This window comes from Sinocyclocheilus grahami, unplaced genomic scaffold (genome assembly GCF_001515645.1).
Source record: "Sinocyclocheilus grahami isolate Dianchi unplaced genomic scaffold, SAMN03320097.WGS_v1.1 scaffold269.1, whole genome shotgun sequence".
NCBI lineage: Eukaryota > Metazoa > Chordata > Actinopteri > Cypriniformes > Cyprinidae > Sinocyclocheilus > Sinocyclocheilus grahami.
This window is the reverse complement of record NW_015505448.1, coordinates 749178-755177: the sequence shown is the minus strand read 5'-3', so window position 1 is coordinate 755177 and position 6000 is coordinate 749178.

Sequence of the window (6000 nt, the reverse complement as noted above, 5' to 3'; positions counted from 1 at the left end):
CTTGAGTTGTAGTGAGATGTAAAGAGGCTTTTGTTTGACTGGATTATTATAGTGCAAAAAATATTGGAATATTGGCTTACAGCTAATCAGATTCCTCATTAAGAGCACTGAAAAGAAGAAACATTCAAACATCATGAGCCTTCTGACCTTCTGACTTTTTATATGTAAGGTGTGTTTTACCTGCTCATTGAGTTCAGCTGACAGTGGTGTGACTTTCTGTAAGTCTTTTCCATAATCAGAAGTTCACTGAAGTGCAGCACTGATCTAGTTGTGGAATTTAGACGCTAACCTTTAGTACATTGTGGGTTAAGACATACTCATAATTCTAGCTGTTACTTGCGCATTTAACTTAAGAGTCAAAGCAAATGGTGTTTGAAGGGAGTATGGTCAGAATGTTCAAATGCACCTTATAGAAAGCAACTTCTTTCTTTATACAAACCCATGGAAAATAAATATAATACACTCAGTTTGCAATTTAAGTCTGAACAGTAATTACTGTACGGTAATCAAGTTTTTGATATGCCGTAAATCTCAGCGATACTTTCATATCCCTCCCCTCCCATTTTAAATTAACTGGAAAAAATTTTAAAAAGGTAAATTATTTACTTTAATTAATTTTCACTCAGAAATTGCTAGTAAATTTCACAAATAATTACAAAGAAACTGCTAGTAACAAATTAAGTTAAATGTCAAATTTTCAAGTAGAAAGACTGAAATGTACTCCAATAATCTTTACAACTTAAAAAAAAAAAACATTTTTACAGTGTACTACATTGAAATACCAAATTTTTTATTGTCTTTTATATGGATATAGAAAAAAAGAGAGAGGGTTCCCAGTTCCCACACATTCTTTTGAGTTTCCAGCCATTCCTCATTTAGTCATATTTTGTTATATATATACTGTATATATATATATAAAGATTGCATTCACAAAGAATAATATAAATATGTTAAAAGTAGAATATATTATATTTCTTTGTTTTTCATGATGAGATGTAATCAAAGATGTAAATAAAACAAAGATCATTTGATTATGTTTAGCAAGAAAATACTATTTCAGTTTTTCTACTTCAAATTGTAATGTTTAAATCAATGTGTTACTTGCGGTTTCTTTGTAATTGTTTGTGAAATTTACTAGCAATTTCCGAGTAAAAATTGCTTTTACACTCTTTTATTTCAGTGTAGAAAGTAAAACTGATGCTGAGATAGATAGAGAAAACTAAAGTTTACATAAGTTCATCCATCATCTGAGATCTCAATGCACCACTATAATACTCCAACGTTGTGGACCTCAAATCTGCACCAATCTATTTACCTGACCAAACAGCTTCCCAGTGCAAAATTCAACCTCAGATGTCACACATATGGAGCATTCTTTTATCTTATCTGCCTCCAGACGTTCATTCAATCTGATAAGACACTGTTCCATGTGCTAGCAGATCACAATCTGAATTGCATAACATTGCCAAACTGAGAGTTAATGATCTCTACTCACCTGGTCCGGTCTAAATCAGGTGTGCTCAGAGTTTTCTGCATAAGGCCAGAGGTGTGGAAGCCGCTGAAATCTCACTAGGTATCCAGTCCGATGCTATCCGTGGAGCAGGATTGGTGTTATTCCTCTTTCCTATGGAGAATTCCAGAGCGCAGCACTATCCTCTCCTGCCTCCTCCTCCTCACGCTTTTACTGCAGTAGCCCAAGATCAAGGCACAGTCCCACCACAAACCTCTGACACACACACACACACACACACCAGAAAGCAGAGGCGCCTGTAAGATCTGCTCTCTCTTACTCTCTCTCTCCACTTTTGTGCTTGTCTTTCATAAACACAAAAAAATTATTTAAAAAAGGGTAGTAAGAAAAAGGTATAGTTTTTTAGTATTACAATTTTTTACAATTTAAAATAACTGTTTTCCATTTAAATATATTTTCAAATGTAATTTATTCCTAAAGCTGAATTACTCCAGTCTTCAATGTCACATGATCCTTCAGACATCATTCCAATCTGCTGATTTTCTGCTCTTATTAGAAACGGAATTATTTTGTAACATCATAATGCATTATATATATGCATAAGTGTTGTCTTCCAAAAACGGTTACTTAACCCCAAACCTGTGAACATATATAGACACAAATGACAATAATTAATGATAATGTTTATTTAAAAAAAACAAAAACAGGAAAACTGACAAAATCTCTTTGACTTTCTATGCAACAGCTGTGTGGCATTTTTTTAAGGAAACATACAAAGTTACTCAAAAAGGAGCATACAAAACATAAAGAGGGCATTGTCTGGTTTTAGTGTACACATTTATGATATCAAAACAGCTTTACCACTGCAGCATGTGCTTTTTTAGATGTTAGCCAAGTATGATATCAACTAAGCTAAACGTCATAGCACATCTGTGTGGGGATGCATGCTCACAGACTGTGGGGTTGCAGCAGCGGGACTCTTGCCAGTAACTCAGCTGTATGCAGTATTGATGGAGTTGCTCAGGGATGCTAACACAGCATGAATTTTCCCAGCGCTCCACTTTCCCTTTCACTCTTCACCCCCTCCTGCACCTCCATCTCTCCTTTTTGTCACTCCCCCAACCTATCAATCTGCTTCCTTTGGTTGACCACTATCTAAATCACTTTGTTCCTGTGATCTCTTTTATTCTCCTTAGTTTTACTGAGCTCGTTCTCTCTCAAATGCATCACATCGGGGATCTAATTTGTCGTTTAAGCAGATCAAATCTCAGGTTCTCGCTTCATTACTGTAAATGCTGCCCCTGTGGATGATCTTTCTACAGATCATTAGTGCTCATTAGTGGCGCTTTACTATTATACTTAGGTTTAGGGAGCTCTGCTCTTTGCATCCATCTTCAGCGTCTCCGGCCTCTGTTAGCTGCCATTTACAGTAATATTTCCACACAAAAGACAATTTGGGAAATGATCGCAATGCAGTTTGTGTGCAATTCCGTTATAGAGATTGGCCAAAATAAGGTGGATATAAACTGCATAGCAACACACTAAAACTATTTAGAACATCCATACAACTGCCTACTGTAGTAGCATGCCTAGAACCACCCAGAAAACCTAGCAACTGCATAGCAACGTACTACAAACCACTCAGAACACCACAGTAAATGCATAGCAATGCTCTAAAACCAGTCCCAGCACCCAGCATAGCCATGTACTTAAAACCACCCAGAACACCCTAACAACTGCATAGCATCATGCTAAAAAAACACCCAGAATACACTAGTACCTGCATAGCAATAGCCTACACTAAAACCAATTAAAACGCATAAAACTGTATATCCATGCACTAAAATCCAATCAGAACACCCTAATAACAACAACACACTAAAACCAATCAGAACACCCTAACAACTACATAGCAACACTGACAGCAATGCACCAAAACCAATCAGAAAACCCAGGTGCATAGCCATGCATTAACAAAACACTCTAACAACTGCATAACAATGTGCTAAAAAATCACCCAGGATACCCTAGCAACCATCTAACTATGCTCTGTAGCAACTATGCACTAACCTTAACAACAAACCCTAATGTAAACATCTAGATGTATCTTTTCTCCATCATGTGTGTCTCACTGCCTTTGAAAAAGGGGCAAAAAGATGCCTGATGATAAATACAGTCTAATTATTATTGAAAGGGTCATGAGGCTCTTTTTGCTGTGCTCATCACAAAAGATGATCTGTCGGATCAGAGAACAGGATGCGCTACTTTTCAGGAAAGGCTGTGACTAAACCTGAAATGATGATTCACTGATTAAAGTTGTGCTTGCCAGTTGGATGCAAACAACACTTTTTAGATATCTATACATACAAAAAAAAAAAGTAAGCTGTTTTTCACAATGCATTTAGGCAGCAGTAAATCACAACCAATGCATTAGGGATTCAGTCTTGCACCAGCAGTCTGTTTTTACTGCAGCCGTCTGACATGTCTGCAGCATCTGCCAGCAAGTACAATCAAACTTACCTCCATCAGGAAGCAAAAATCCTGGTAGAACATCTACTTGTGAGGCCCTCTGCTGGCAATGGAGGAACGTCACCAGAGATTAGAGGTGAAGAGTTGAAGAAACATCACCTCAAGGATAAAAGGACAAACATAACAGATAATTTCATTAAGCACTCATTCCCTTTACCAGACATGACCTGTCTCAGTGCAAAGAGCCATACAGGTCACAGCATATTATACAGAAGATCAGGGAGCTGATGAATTATGAATTAGCCTTATTCTCTGATATGAATGTTAATGTCTTCTTCCTGTAGAGGTGCTTTAACCCCTGTGGAGACAGAGTGTCCTGGAAAGAATCAATAGCTTTAGATTTTCAAGGACACAATTACTTACTGATAAGGTTAGTACCTGGTTGGATAGTGATAAAAAATAATTAGCATGTTTGATTAAAAAAATGTGAATATTTTAGAAAAATTCCAGAGTTTGTGAAACATGGGTACAATGAGATTTAAAATATATCAATTATGATAATACATTCGATTAGATATTAATACATAAATATATCAATTAAAATAGATAATTTATTGTACACTACCATTCAAAACTTTGGGTAATTAATATATATTTTTAATAATTTTGAAAGAAGTCTCATGCTCACCATGGCTGCATTTATTTAAAAAAAAAATTATTTAAAAAAGGGTAGTAAGAAAAAGGTATAGTTTTTTAGTATTACAATTTTTTACAATTTAAAATAACTGTTTTCCATTTAAATATATTTTCAAATGTAATTTATTCCTAAAGCTGAATTACTCCAGTCTTCAATGTCACATGATCCTTCAGACATCATTCCAATCTGCTGATTTTCTGCTCTTATTAGAAACGGAATTATTTTGTAACATCATAATGCATTATATATATGCATAAGTGTTGTCTTCCAAAAACGGTTACTTAACCCCAAACCTGTGAACATATATAGACACAAATGACAATAATTAATGATAATGTTTATTTAAAAAAAACAAAAACAGGAAAACTGACAAAATCTCTTTGACTTTCTATGCAACAGCTGTGTGGCATTTTTTTAAGGAAACATACAAAGTTACTCAAAAAGGAGCATACAAAACATAAAGAGGGCATTGTCTGGTTTTAGTGTACACATTTATGATATCAAAACAGCTTTACCACTGCAGCATGTGCTTTTTTAGATGTTAGCCAGGTATGATATCAACTAAGCTAAACGTCATAGCACATCTGTATGGGGATGCATGCTCACAGACTGTAGGTCAAAGACACACCCTCTTCATTTGTACCCGCTGACCTATGTGTTTCACAGGAAACTCTTTTCTGAACTCTATGCTGGATGACTTTCACTGCCAAGATTAGCCGAGCGCTAAAAGGTAGCATGCCTGTCCTAGACAAGAAAAAGGAATTCATTGTTTTCCAGCTTCTGCTTCAACTGTGGTCTGCCTCTCCCAATCTGTCTTCTTTCATTTCCTTTATACTGGTTTTAATGTTGTTCTAACTGATGCCAAAATATCCATTAAGGATGGCTACACAATATTTTATATCTAAAAACCACTACACGAACTAGGAATGGAGGCGTTTGGAATGAGGTCTGATCAAACCACACACTTTTATTTAGTTTATCCTCATTCATCCATCAATTTATAAAACACTTGGCTTGATTTAACAATAATTCAAACATAAACATATTCAGTCAATAACTGACTTCATTATGCTTACGGGAATACTCATCCTCATGTCGCTCTGTAACTTAAGACTTTCTTTTTTCTGTTGAACAAAAAAGAATATATCATAAGAAGATGGAATGACAGAATTGTAATTTTTGGGTGAATTATCTCTAGGAACAAATCTTTTTAAATGAAAATGTTTTCAGTTATTATGAGTTTTATGTCATACAGTAATTCTGAGTATGCCTAGAATACAGATCCCAAAAATAATTACAAATTTATTCTGACACATACTATATTTTCAAATTGCATTACAGCATTAACCATCATTGACAGTGC